General features: G+C 35.2%; 1 long non-coding RNA gene across 1 annotated transcript in view; it reads left to right on the forward strand.

The window, feature by feature from the left end:
- LOC122216982 overlaps nucleotides 1–15,029 on the forward strand; it is a 30,216-nt gene extending 15,187 nt beyond the window's left edge. The window contains exons 3-4 of the long non-coding RNA XR_006201226.1: nucleotides 360–447; nucleotides 14,689–15,029. This is a non-coding gene — a long non-coding RNA (uncharacterized LOC122216982). The remainder of the gene's footprint in view (nucleotides 1–359; nucleotides 448–14,688) is intronic.
- The last annotated feature ends 520 nt before the right edge of the window (nucleotides 15,030–15,549 follow it).

A 15,549-nucleotide genomic window follows, 5' to 3' on the forward strand; every position in this document is an offset into this window, starting at 1 on the left:
GACATAGTCTGTAGGTTATTAAATATTTAAAATAATGTTTCATTGTCTTATTTCTGAGGCTTTGTACATACTGTTTCTGAAAGATCTATCACCAGCTAGTTTTATTTCTTAGCTGAAACAATATGTGATACTCCGTTACAGGCTCCAATGTAGAAAAAAAATATTTGTATTTTAGGAAAATGGTACTTAAGTCAAGTTTAGCTATAAAGCACTTTCATGTGAAGAGCAATCCAGAGTGTTTATTTGAAGTATCCCTTCAAGCTCTAAGTGGTGGCAAACAAAGCACCAGGGAATTAGGAACAAAGCAGAGCACATTGTCTTTCTGTTTTTTAATATGTTGTATATTTTTTCACTTTCAGTTGCAGATTAGTGAAGAAAAACTATTACTGTTTTTCAAAACAGACCAAAGTGGATTCACTCTATCCTCTCTTTTATGGTGGGCCTTGGGTAAGTTACATAATTTTACCTCAGCTTCCTCATCTGCAAAATGAGGATAGTACCACCTTATTCCTAGGAATGTTCTATGGATTAAATAATCCAGTGTTCATAAAGTGTTTGACACATAATAACACACAACAAATATTTCTTTCCCGTCTTTTATTAGTTGGTAGTTTGGCTGAGAAAAAACAGAGATGTAGGATTTTACTGAGCAATATCCTTTGACACTTAGACCAGGTCTTCCCCATCCCTCCCCTCATCTCCATTCCCCTCCTCGCCCTCCCTTTCTTTCCTCCTTTTTTCCCCATTCTATCAGAAAAGTAAAGGTTGTGCTTTGAGTTGTAATTTGTTTTTATGAGGAAGGTCACTAGGGGATGAGAATAATGAGGGATACATTCTCAACTATCCACATCTGGATCTTGGATTGGTTTAGAAAGCTCAGAAAACTGAGGGGTTGTAGTAAGTTTACTGGGAAGAAAATGTTTAATAAAAGCATTGAGGAAAACAGTTAATAGATTATTAAATATATTTATTATTCATGACTGTACTATAGGTGCAAGAGCTTATTACAGAGTTTCTATATTACAAAGGGACCCATGAAAAGAGACGGGTAGGATTGGTAGGCAGACTAGAAATCATTTTTTGTTTGTTTGTTTTGGTTGTTTATTGGTTTGTTTGAGATAAAAAGGATAGTGATGCACTTTGTTTCTAAGCTTGTAATCAGAACTTTGAATGTAATCTATAAGTGTTTTCTTCCAAAGCCAAAGCCTGTCCCCTTTTAATGTCATTTGTAAGGTAAAGTCAGTGTGACTGTATTTATCTAACAAAAAAATTTTCTATCTAATGTTATCTCATAATTCCATATTTTGGTTCTGGTCAAATCATCTGGAAGTGATGGATCACAAGGATATATTAACCACTCTACTCAATTTAGCTTACAGTAGATGCAAATTCCAGTTATTCATATTTTTCATTTGTTCTACTCCAGAGTTTTTTGATTCTTACCAGTGATATGTACCACAGTAACTTTAACTCCCTGTAGGTTATTATACGGTTAATAAAAGATCTTCCTTAAGAAAGGGAACAATTTCAACTAATCAGCAGTCACAGGCCCCAGGTATTACGTAATTCAGTTAAATTTTTATTAATTTGATTCAAATGCTGGGTCAACTCTATAATTCAATTCTCTTACTCCCTGACTGCTGAAATATTAAGTCAAGAAACTGAACTAATTGATACATTTCTAGTTCATGTTATCCACCCATGAAATAGGTGTGTTCATTGCTGTTAAACAAGTTTTATGTTTCACTCTAAATATTTTGTATTTCTCCAGCACTCAATCACCCCACCCATGATTTTCTTTGATAATGTCCTTCTTTCTTCATTGGAAAGATTGAGGACTATCACATCAATTCTATTAATTTTCCTCTTCATTGGAAAAATGTTTTTGAATTTTTACATACTTTCCATCTTCCTTCTAATCTCAGAAAAGAAAATTTCCTCTTTTTGTTAATTCTGATGCTTGTGCCTTCCATCTCTCCTCACCTTTTGGTGATATTTTGCTTCATCAATTATATCCTTGTATCATCAGTCTCTTTCCATTCTCCTCACTTTCCCTCAACAGACATGTTTTTTTCGTTAATCTTGTTATCTTATTTATTTGCCCTTCAAGAGCTCACGGTATTTTAACAACACTTTATAAAGTAATATATGCCTTACATTGTCTAAACTATATGAAAAAGATTGTACACTTGACTCTTGTAGCTTAGGAGCCTCACTGAGAATTACTAGTAAAACTAACCTTAACCGTGTGATTCATTTTGGCATATGTACTTTTAAATGATTGAAAATAGGTTTTTGTTAATTATTTATGTGATTAGATGCATATTCTAATTTTACTAATTTAACAACAAATTATTTTCCTCTATTCATATTTTACTCAAGAGTGATCTATTAGACAAAAATTGATATAGTTTACCAGAAAAAATGGGTATCATTATTCTTGCAGGAAGAACCCCCTCTTGGGTACTTTTGTATCTCTCTGGGCTTATGATTTTCTACCCTGAAAATCAGACTCATTATTTCAGTGACTGTTTTGTAGTTATACTACAAAATACACTACTGAGATAATTTGCTGTCTCAGAAATTAATCAAGGCCAACCCTATCCTACCAAACCTAGAAATAACAGCAATATAACCTTTTGAAAACCAGTTAAAAAAACCCTCATGCTGCTTTATATCACTTAAATACCACCATGCCATAATGAAATAGCCAAACAACTATGTTTTCATCGCATGGCAAAAATATATGTCTCATGAGATTATGAGAACTGTTGTGATTAAAATACATCACTAACACAATCAAAGCATTATTACCTATGACCATCTGTTGGCATATGGGAATAGCATCTTATATAGAACAAGAGAACAGGGTTGCCTGGGTGGCTTAGTTGCTTGAGCATCCGACTTCAGCTTAGGTCATAATCTCATGGTTTTTAGGTTCGAGCCCTGCGTCAGGCTCTGTGCTGAAAGCTCAGAGCCTGGAGCCTACTTTGGATTCTGTGTCTTCCTCTCTCTCTCTCTGCCCTTCCCCCGCTTGTGCTCTGTCTCTGTCTCTCAAAAAATAAATAAATAAACATTAAAAAAAAAAGGACCAGAGAACAAATTTACATTCATACCTAAATATGTACTTTCAAGAATTAGAGAAATAAATACACAAAAGATACATAGTAATAAAGTTCAAATGAAATATACAAATGTTAGGTTTTTAATGTAATTTGGAGACACTTTTTTGCAGGTAAAACCTATAAAATTATTGAATGTTAAAAACACATTCTGGAGGATTCTTGGAAGATGGCAGAGTAAGAAGCACCAAGAATCTGTCTCCCCATTGAGACAACAATACACTGGCAGAATTTGTCTGCTGCAACTGTTTCAGAACTCTGGAATCTATTGAAGACTTGCAAATTCCAGGGGATATCTTGGATGGCAAATTGCAGTTATTTTGGTCAATTTCAGGTCTTAGCACAGTAGTAGCTACCAATTCCCCACTCCTAGCCACTATGGCAGGCAGCTGTGCACATGTTACTGGATCAGTCTGCACATAGCTTGCAGGAACCAAACTGGGCAAAATAGACCCTGTCCTCCACATCTCAAGGTCTGATCACAGAGATCCAGGTGTCCATTGTTGTACCTCCTCCCATTGTTGTATGGCCCCATCCCCCCAGATGGAGTGACTTCTAGAGATTTAAAGGGCCAACAACTTTTTCCTCTCCCAGTCATTTTTTTCTTTCTGCCCTTTTGAGAGCAAGACATTAAAGATTAGGACATTAAAAAACAACTTCACATATGGGGAAAATTAGAATGTGACTATGCATACTCAGAGAAAGGCTCAGAAAAGACCTGGAAGACCTTAATTTTTTTTTTTTTACATTTTTATTCATTCTTGCAAGACAGAAGGAGACAGAGTATGAGCAGGGAGGGGCAGAGAGAGAGGGAGACACAGAATCTGAAGCAGGCTCCAGGCTCTGAGCTGTCAGCACAGAGCCTGATGCAGAGCTCAAACTCACAAACCGTGAAATCATGACCTGAGCCGAGCTGGACACTTAATGTACTGAGCCACCCAGGTGCCCCAAGACCTGGAAGATCTTAATTTTACATTTGCAGCTGATTCTTGGCACAGAGATAGCCTACAACAGCAACAACAACCACTACAACCACCAAAGACAACAAAAACAATAACAAAAAATAGTAAACCCTTGAGAAAGAAGAGAATCTGATTTCCAGAGTTATCACATTATTACATTCAAATATCTACTTTAAAAATTTCTTTTAATGTTTATTTGGTTTTGAGAGAGACAGAGACAGAGTGTGAGTGGGGGAGGGGCAGAAAGACAGGGAGACACAGTGTCCGAAGCAGGTTCAAGGCTCTGAGCCATCAGCACAGAGCCTGATGTGGGGCTCGAACTCACGAACTATCAGATCATGTCCTGAGCCAAAGTCAGAGGCTTAACTGACAGAGCCACCTAGGTGCCCCTCAAATATCTACTTTTCAACAACAAAAAATCACAAGGTATACGAGGAAACAGGAAAGTTTGACTCATTAAAAGGAAAAAAATACATCAACAGAAACTGTCTGTAGAAACACCTAATGGCAGAGGGTCAGTTAAGTGTCCAACTTTGGCTCAGGTCATGATCTCATGGTTTGTGGGTTTGACTCTGCATTGGGCTTTGTGGGGATGGCTCAGAGTCTGGAGCCTGCTTCAGATTCTGTGTCTCTCTCTCTGTCTCTTGCCCTGCTCGTGCTCTCTTTCTATCAAACATAAATAAAAATAAACATTAAAAAAACTAAGAAGAAGAAAAAGAGAAAACACCTAGTGGCAGGTGTACTACACAACAATTTTTTAAAAATGTCTTAAAGATGTTAAAAGAACTAAAGGAAGATGTGGAGAAAGTCAAGAAAATGATGTGTGAATGAAAGGAAAATGTCTGTAAAGACAAAATAAAATTACGGAGGTGAAAAGTAAATAACTGAAGTGAAAAATTCCCAGAGGGATTCAACGGCAGATTTGAACAGGCAGAAAAAAGAATCAGCGAACTTGAAGATAGGATAATGGAAATTATCAAGACTGAGAGACAGAAAGAAAAAAGATGGAAGAAAAGTGAGCAGAGCCTAAGGGACTTAATGGGACATGATCAACTGGATCAACATGTGCACTGTGGCAATTACACCTGAGAGAATATTTGAAGAAATAATGGCTGAAAACTTCTCAAATTTGATGAAAAAAATGGATACAAAGACCAAGAAACTCAGTGAACTCCAAAATGAACTCCAAGAAACCCTCACTCAGACACTTTGTCATCATAATTTCCAAAGACAGTGAAAGAATCTTGAAAGTAGCATGAAAGAAACAATTTGTCATAGACAAGGGATTCAAAAACTAAGATTATTTCTGATCAGAAACTTTGGAGACTAGAAGACAGTGGGCTGATATATTCCAAATGCTAAAAGAAAAAAAGAAAAACTGTCAGCCAAGAATCCATATCTGGTAAAACTGCCTTTCAAGAGGGAAGAATTAATTAAGACATTCCCAGATAAACAAAAGCAAGGGAGTTAATTACCAGTAGACCTGCCCTGCAAGAAATGCTTAAGGGAGTTCTGCAGGGTGAAATGAAAGGATTTTAGATAGTAACTTGAAGCTATATGAAGAAACAATGATCTCAATAAAGGTAAATACATGGGCAATTATAATAACTAAGATTATTATAATAGTTTGTAACTTTTTGTTTTCTACATGATTTAAGAAACTAATGATTAAAAGCCTAATTATGCTAAAACCCAGTATTATTATAACATTTTTTTTTACATAATTTCAGAGACTAATGCATTTAAAAGAATTATTAATTTATTTTGGGGGCACATGATGTATGAATATAATTCTGTGGCAATAACTGAAATTAATGAGCATGAACTTTAGACAAACAGAATTTTGTACATTATTAAAGTTAAGGTGGCATAAATTCAAATTGGAATACTATAATTTTAGGATATTAAATGTAATTCCTATGGTAATCACAAAGAAAATAGCTACAGAATATACACAAAAGGAAATGAGAAAGGAATTTAAACACATCACTACAAAAAATTAAATACAAAAGAAGAGAGTAGTGATGCAGGAATAAGGGATAAAAAAAGCTATAAGGTATACAGAAAACATAGCAAAATGACAGAAGTACAACCTAACAAGTCTGGATCATGAAGAAAAAAAATTGAACAGATCAATAACAAGTAAGGAGATTGAATAAGTAATCAAAAACCTCCCAACAAAGAAAAGTCCAGGACCAGATGTCTTCATGGGTGAATTTTATCAAACATTTAAAGAATTAATGCCTGTACTTCTCAAATTCTTCCAAGAAATTGAAGAGGAGGGAACATTCTCAAACTCATTTTATGAGGCCAGTATTACCCTGATACTTCAAGAAAAGAAAACTACCGGCCAGTATCCCTGATGAATATAGATGCAAAAATTCTAAAAAAAAAAAAAAAATTCTACCAAATTGAATTCAACCATGCATTAAATGGATCATACACCACGATCAAGTGGACTTTATTTCTGGGATGCAAGTGGCACAACATACACAAATTAATAAATGTGCTATAGCACATTAATAGCATGAAAGAGACAAAAATAATATGATGTCTTAACAGATGTAGAAAGAGCATTTGACAATATTCAACATCCTTTAATGATAAAAAACTCTCAACAAATTAAGTATAGAAGTAACATGCTAGAACACAGCATAGGCTGCATATAACCAGCACACACCTAACATAATTCTCAAAGTATTCAAATCTTTCTCTCTAAGATTAGGAACAAGACAAGAGTGCACACTATTCCTATTCCTATTCAACATAGTACTAGAAGTCTGAGCCAGAGCAATTAGGCAAGAAACAGAAATAAAAGGCATCCAAATTGGAAAGAAAGAAATAAAACTGCCTCTGTTTGCTGGTGACAAAACACTGTTAGAACTAATAAACAAATTCAGTAAAATTTCAAGATACAAAATCAACATACAAAAATTAGTTGCATTTTCATACACTAACTATAAACTATCTGGAAAAGAAATAAAACAACCCCATTTACAATAGCATCAAAAACAATAAAATACTTAGGAATAAATTTAATCAAGGAAGTAAAATATTTGAACACTAAAAACTATAGCGTTGATGGAAGAAATTGAAGAAGACACAGATAAATGGAAAGAAAGCTTGTGTTCATGGATCAGAATAGTTAATATTATTAAAATGTCCATACTCAAGAGCATCTATAGATTCAATGCAATCTCTACTCAAATTCCAATGACATTTTCTATAGAAATAGAAATAACTATCCTAGAACTTGATAGAAATCACAAAAGACCCCAAAATTCCAAAGCAATGTTGAGAAAGCTGGAGACATTACACTTCTTGATTTCAAATTATGTTACAAAGATAATAATAAATGGGGAGCCTGGGTGGCTCAGTCAGTTGAACATCTGACTCTTGATATCAGCTCAGGTCATGATCCCAGGGTTGTGGGAATGAGCCCTGTATTGGGCTCTGTGCTGAGTGTGGAGCCTGCTGGGGATTCTCTCTCTCTTTCTCTCTCTCACTGCCTCTGCCCCTCACCTCCCCTTGTGCTGTCTGTCTGTCTGTCTGTCTCTCTCAAACAAAACAAAACAAACCACAACATTAAAAAAAAAAAGCTAATCATAAAAGCAGTATGGTACTGGCATAAAACAGATACATAGATCAAATGGAACAGAATTGAGAGCCCAGAAATAAACCCATGCATATATGATCAACTTATCTTTGTCAAGAGGATCAATAAGGAAAGGATAATTTTTTTCAATAAATGATGCTGGGAAAATTGGATATTCACATGCAAAAATGAGCATTTTTCACTGTCTTACACCACTCACAAAAATGAACTCAAAATGGATTAAGGATTTCAATGTAAGACCAGAAATTGTAAAACTCCTGGAAAAAAACATAGAGAAAGAGCCTGTTGGCATTGGTCTAGGCAATGATATTTTTTTGGATATGATACTAAAAACACAAGCAATAAAGCAAAAACAACAAGTGAGACCACATCAAACTGAAAAGCTTCAGTACAATAAAAGAAACAATCAACCAAATAAAAAGACAACCTATGGAATAGGAGAAAATATTTACAAACTGTATATCTGATAAGGGATTAATATCTAAAATATATAAGGAACTCATACAACTCAATAGAAGAAAACAAAAAATCCAATTAAAATTGGGTAGAGGACTTTAACAGACATTTTCCAAAGAAGACATACCAATGGCCAACAAGAACAAGAAAGGTGCTCAACATCACTGATCAACAGGGAAATGCAAATCAAAAGCACAGTGAGATATCACCTCACATCTGTTAGGATGACTAGTCTCAAAAACACAAAGGGTAACAGATGCTGGCAAGGATGTGGAGAGAAGGAAACGGTGCTCCGTTTGTGGGAATGTAAATTGTTACTGCCAGTATGCAAAAAGTATGGAGGTTCCTCAACAAATTAAGTATACAACTACCATATGATCCAACAATCCCACTTACAGGTGTATATCCAAAAGAAATGAAATCATTATCTCAAAGAGATAGCTGCATTTGCCTGTTCACTGTAGCATTATTCACAATAGCCAGGACAGGGGAACAACCTAAGAGTTCATCTTGGTCAAATGATGTATTAGGATGAATGGATAAAGAAAATGAGGTATACAACTGACCTTTGAACAACATGGAGATTAGGGTTGCTAACCTTCCCCCTTCCCCATGCAGTTGAAAATCCATGTGTAACTTTTGACTCCCCACCCAAAGGTAACTACTAATAACCTACTGTTGACTGGAAGTCTAACATACAGTTGATTGACACATATTTTGTATGTTGTATGTACTGTATTCTTACAATAATACCTAATTAAAATTTTTCAGTATATCTAGGTTACCCATTTATGGATTTTTTTCAAATTGTCACAAATCTCCAAAAAATTTTCAACATACTTATTGAAAGAAATCCACATATATGTGGACACATGCAGTTTAAACTCGTGTTGTTCAAGCATCAACTGTATATATATGGAATGGAAATACAATAATCCATAAAAAGGAGGGAAATCCTGCCACTTGTAACAATAGGGATGGATCTTGAGGGCATTTTGCTAAGTGAAATAAAGCAGACAAAGACAAGTACTTTATGATCTCACTCACATGTAGAATCTAAAAACATCAAACTCACAGAAACAAAGAGTAGAATCATGTTTGCTGGGGGCTGAGGGGGACAGAAATAGAGAGATGTTGGTCACATGGTACCAACTTTCAGTTAGAAGATAATTTCTAGAGATCTAAGGTATAGCATGGTGACTATAGTTAACAATAGTGTATTTTATACTAGGGAATTGCTATGAGAGTAGAACTTTTACTTTGATGTTTATAGCAACACTATCAACAATAACCAAATTATGGAAAGAGCCTAAGTGTCCACTGACTGATGAATGGATAAAGAAGATGTGGTTTATATATACAATGGAATATTGCCCAACCATAAAGAAGAATGAAATCTTGCCTTTGGCAATGATGTGGATGGAGCTAGAGAGTATTATGCTAAGAGAAGTAAGTCAGTCAGAGAAAGACAAATACCATATGATTTCACTCATATGTGGAATTTAAGAAACAAAACAGATGAACACAGTGGGGGAAAAAAGAGGCAAACCAGGAAAAAGACTTAACTGTAGAGAAAAAACTGAGGGATACTGGAGGGGAGGTGGGCCGAGGTTTGGGTTAAATAGATGGTGATTATTAAGGAGGGCACTTATTGTGATCAGCACTGAGTGTTGTATGTAAGTGATGAATCGCTAAATTCTACACCTGAAACTAATATTACACTGTATGTTAACTAAATGGAATTTAATAAAAATTAAAAAGAAACATTATCTTATGAAGATAAAAATAAAAAGAGTAGGGCTTTAATGTTGTCACCATAACAACAACAACAAAATGTTAATTATGTGAGGTGAAGGATGTGTTGACTAATCTTATTGTATTATATATTTCACAATATATAGATGTATCAGGCCATCACATTGTATACCTTAAACTTACACAATGTTAAATGTTAATTATATCTTAATAAAACTGGGAAAAATTACAGAAGTCCTTCCTTACTTGTAATTATTTTATATGTAAATGATAACCAGAAAATGGAGATTGACAGAATGGATAAAAACACATGATTCAACTATATGCTGTCTACGAAAGACTCACTTTAGATTCAGAGACACAAATAGATTAAAAGTGAAGGAATTGAAAAGTATGCTCCATGAAAATAGTAACCAAAAGAGAGCAGAAGTAGTTTATACTAATATCAGACAGAATAGACATTAAACAAAAAAAGCTTACAAGAGACAAAAAAGGAGATTACATATTATAAAAGGTTCAGTACAGCAAGAAGATATAACTATTATAAACATTTACACAGCCACTGACATTAGCAAAAACTGACAGAATTAAAGGGAGGAATACATTATACTAAGTGGAATGTCAAGTAGACAAAGACAAATACTATATGATTTAACTTGTATGCGTTTTTTAAAGTCTAAAACCCCCACAATACTCAGGAATCGAGAACAAATTGGTAGCTGTCAAAGGCAAGGGAAAGGATAGGGGAAATGGCTGAAAGTGATCAAAAAGTACAAACTTCCAGTTAGAAGACAAAGAAATTTTGGGAATGTGATGTACATACAGCATGATAACTGCAGTTAACATTACTGTGTTGTATATTTTAAAGTTGCTAAGACTAAATCCTAGAAGTTCTTGTTACACCAAAAACTGGAAATGGAAGAAAAGCTTCCAAACTCATTCTATGAAGCCAGCTTACCTTGATTCCAAAACCAAAGACCCCAACAAAAAGGAGAATTACAGGCCAATATCCCTGATAAAACTGGATGCAAAAATTCTCAACAAGATACTAGCAAATCAAATTCAAAAGTACATTAAAAGAATTATTCACTATGATTAAGTGGGGTTTATTCCTGAGCTGCAGGGCTGGTTCAATATTTGCAAATCAATCAATGTGATAGACTACATTAATAAAAGAAAGGATAAGAACCATATGATCCTTTCAAAAGATGCAGAAAGAGCATTTGACAAAATCCAGCATCTTTTCTTGATAAAAGCTCTCAAGAAAAGCCTTATATGAAAGTCCCACAGCTAATATCATCCTCAATGGGGAAAAACTGCAAGTTTCCCCCTAAGGTCAGAAACACGACAGGGATGTCCACTCTCACCACTGTTGTTTAACATAGTATTGAAAGCCCTAGGCTCACAAACCAGACAACAAAAAGAAATAAAAAGCATAAAATTGGCAAAGAAGTCAAACTTTCACTCTTCTCAGATGACAGGATACTCTACATCAAAAAACTGCTAGAACTGATACATGAATTCAGCAAAGTCACGGGATATAGAATCAATGTACAGAAATCAGTTGCATTTCTAAACACCACTAATGAAGCAGCAGAAAGAGAAATCAGGGAATTGATCACATTTACAATTGCACCAAAAACCATGAGATACCTAGGAATAAATGTAACCAAAGAGGTAAAACATCTGTACACTGTAAACTATAGAAAGCTTATCAGAGAAATTAAAGAAGACACAAAGAAATGGAAAAACATTCCATACTCATGGATCGGAAGAACAAATATTGTTAAGATGTCTGTACTACCCAAAGCAATCTACACATTTAGTGCAATCCCTATCAAAATAGCGCCAGCATTCTTCCACAGAACTAGAACAAACAAATCCTAAAATTTGTATGGAACCAGAAAAGACCCCAAATAGCCAAAGTAATGTTGAAAAAGAAACCCAGAGCTGGAGGCACCACAATTCCAGACTTTATGCTGTATTAAAAACCTGTGATCATCAAGACAGGATGGTGCTGGCACAAAAGCAAAAAAACATAGATCAATGGAACAGAATAGAAAACCCAGAAGTGGGCCCACAAATGTATGGCTAACTAATCCTCAAAAAATCAGGAAAAAGTATCTAATGGAAAAAAGACAGTCCCTTCAACAAATGGTGCTGGGAAAACTGTACAGCAACATGCAGAAGAATGAAACTGGACCACTTTCTTATACCATCCACAAAAATAAATTCAAAATGGATGAAAAACCTAAAAGTGAGACAGGAAAACCATCATAGTCATAGAAGAGAAAACAGGCAGCAATCTCTTTGACCTCAGCCAGAGCATCTTCTTACTAGACATGTCTCTGGAGGCAAGGAATATAAAAACAAAAATAAACTGTTGGGACCTCATCAAAATAAAAAGCTACTGCACAACAAAGGAAATAAACAAAGAAAACAACAAAACTAAAAGGCAACTGATGGAATGGGAGAAGATTTTTGCAAATGACATATTGGATAAAGGACTAGTATCTAAAATCTATAAAGAACACCCAAAAAACAGATAATCCAGTGAAGAAATGGGCAGAAGACACCAAAGAAGACATGCAGATAGCTAACAGACACATGAAAAGATGCTCAACATCATAATCATCAGAGAAAAACAAATCAAAACCACAATGAGATACCACCTCACACCTGTCAGAATGGTTAAAATTAACAACCCATGAAACAACAGATGTTGGCAAGGATGCAGGGAAAGAGGAACACTTTTGCATTGCTGGTGGGAAGGCAAACTGGTGCAGCCACTCTGTATGGAGTTTCCTCAAAAAATTAAAAGAAATACCCTACAACCCAGCAATTGCAATACTAGGCATTTTTCCAAAAGATACAAAAATACCGATTTGAAGGGGCACATGGACCCCAATGTTTATAGCAGCCCTATCAACAATAGCCAAATTATAGAGACAAATGTCCATTAAGTGATGAATGGATAAAGAAGATGCAGTATATATATACAATAGAATATTACTCAGCTATGAAAAAGAATGAAGTCTTGCCATTTGCAACAACATGAATGGAGCTTGAGTGTATTATGCTAGGTGAAATAAGTCAGAGAGACAAATATATGATTTCACCCATGTGGAATTTACGAAACAACAGATGAACATAGGAGAAGGGAAGGAAAAATAAGATAACAAAGACAGAGGCAAACCATAAGAGACTCTTAAACAGAACAGACTGGAAGTTGCTAGAAGGGAGGTGGGTAGGGGATGGGCTACATGGGTGATGGGCATTAAGGAGAGCACTTGTTGGGATGAGCACTGGACGTCATATGTAAGAGATGAATCACTGGGTTCTACTTCTGAAATAAATACGTTAACGAATGTGTTAACAAATGAATGTGTTAACGAACTTGAATAAAAAAGACCAAGTGATCATTTCGCAACTATACATATATTAAATCATTATGTTGTATACCTTACACTAACACAATATATCAATTATGTCTCAATAAAACTGGAAAAACAAGGCAGAAATAAACAATTCTACAATAATATTTCAAAGACTTCATTATACTCTCAATATAGGGTAGAACAAACAGACAAAAGATAAGGAACTAGAAGACTTTAAGAATGCAATGCAGGGGCGCCTGGGTGGCTCAGTCGGTTGAGCGTCCGACTTCGGCTCAGGTCATGATCTCACAGCTTGTGGGTTCAAGCCCCGCATCGGGCTCTGTGCTGACTGCTCAGAGCCTGGAGCCTGTTTCAGATTCTGTGTCTCCCTCTCTCTCTGACCCTCCCCTGTTCTTGCTCTGTCTCTCTCTGTCTCAAAAATAAAAATAAACGTTGAAAAAAAAAACTAAAAAAAAAAAAAAAAAGAATGCAATGCAATAAGTGGATCTAACAGATATATACAGGATACTCTACCCAACAACAGCATACATATTCTTAAGTATACATGGGACATTTTCTAGGATAGGTCATATGTTAGGTGACATATTATGTCTCGGTAGTTTAGAAAAGACAGATATTATGCAAGTATCTTCTCTGACCACAAGGGGATGAAATAAAAAAGAAATGAACTATTGAACCATAAAAGGACATGGAAGAACCTTAAATGCATGTTGCTAAGTGAAAGAAGCCAGTCTGAAAAGGCCAGTGAAAAGCCAGTCTAAATATTTTATGATCTCAATTATATGACATTCTGGAAAAGATAAAACTAAGCAGAGAGTTAAAAGATCAATATTTGCCAGAGATTAGGGGGAAGAAAGAGATGAAAAGGTAGAGTGTAGGGAATTCTATGGTATTAAAACTATTCTAATCTATGTGATACTGTCAGGATGGGTACATAACATTATGCATCTGTTAAACCCATAGAATATGTACAACATAGAGTAAACTCCAATGTAAATAAACTATGGGATTTAGTTAATAACAAAGTATTAATATTTGTCAATTGTAACAAATGTACCACATGAACACAAGTTGTTAATAATAAAATTGTGGCCTGAAGGTATGTGAAAACTTTAAACTTTCTGGGGGAATTTTTCTTTAAATCTAAAACTGCTCTAAAAAATAAAATCCATTAAAAACACATTATGAAAGATGCTATTTATCTCATTTGTCTATTCTGGGCCCTGAAATTTTTATTACAGAGTGAAGCAGGGTTTGTTGGTTTTGTGACTTGATTTTAGTATGCTTGCAAGCTAATAAGTTAGCCTGGTAACTGTTTCATCAATGCATGAGCATCAGTATGTTTACATCAGTTCTCCTTGCTTTTCATTCACATGAAGGTGGCACAGAGGACTACACGCCTACTTATGCAGTTGATTGTGTTACGAGAGAAGAATACCACATGTGAGAATCCACAGCTTTTATAGCAGGCAGTGAGCAAGCCTGCTCTTTGGGATGAGTGCATTACCCTCTCTCTCAAGATTGCTCACTGTAAACACAACCTTTAGAAAAGGCCTAGGCAAAGAGTGGTCAGGGCTTTGCATTCCTGGCACACTCTGCAAGAATGTGCAGGATCCTAACTACTCATGGTGCATCACCTCTTTCAATAGGTCCTTTCAGTTATGGTATCTCTTTCTAACAATGCTTAGAGAAAGAAATGCTTCACATTAGGATTTTTAAAAACAACAAATATGCATTGTCATGTGCAGTTGAAAGGTATATCTATATATAGGTATATAAAATAAAGTATAAATTATTCACAAATGGGATATGATGTCAATTTATATTTATTCTTAATAAGCATTTTTCTCTGTTCTGGTCCAATCTAGATTTAATTTCTTTTTGGTCTTCCTAATCTTGCTTTGGAAGTTTCCATGCACACTTTCCATGGAATGGTGACTTTTCTTTTTGTATCAGAGCCTTTATTATTTGCAGAAATTTCTTCTTCTATGCATTTTGAAGTTTCTAGACCTTACTTTAAATGTGGTCTTTTCCTAATATGACTGCTATACACCTTGTTTTCATTGTTATACCCTGATTTCTGCAATGAAAAAGGCTATGGTCTACTTCCTTTGGCAGGAAAAATTCCTTCCTGTTTGATACCAAGACTGAAAACAGGGCCACAATGGGCAGAAACATGGCTACCATAATCCTTCCTGGGTAACATTTTAAAATAATCTCCTCCCAGTTACTTGCATCAG

Source organism: Panthera leo, chromosome B1 (genome assembly GCF_018350215.1).
Source record: "Panthera leo isolate Ple1 chromosome B1, P.leo_Ple1_pat1.1, whole genome shotgun sequence".
Taxonomy (NCBI): Eukaryota; Metazoa; Chordata; class Mammalia; order Carnivora; family Felidae; genus Panthera; species Panthera leo.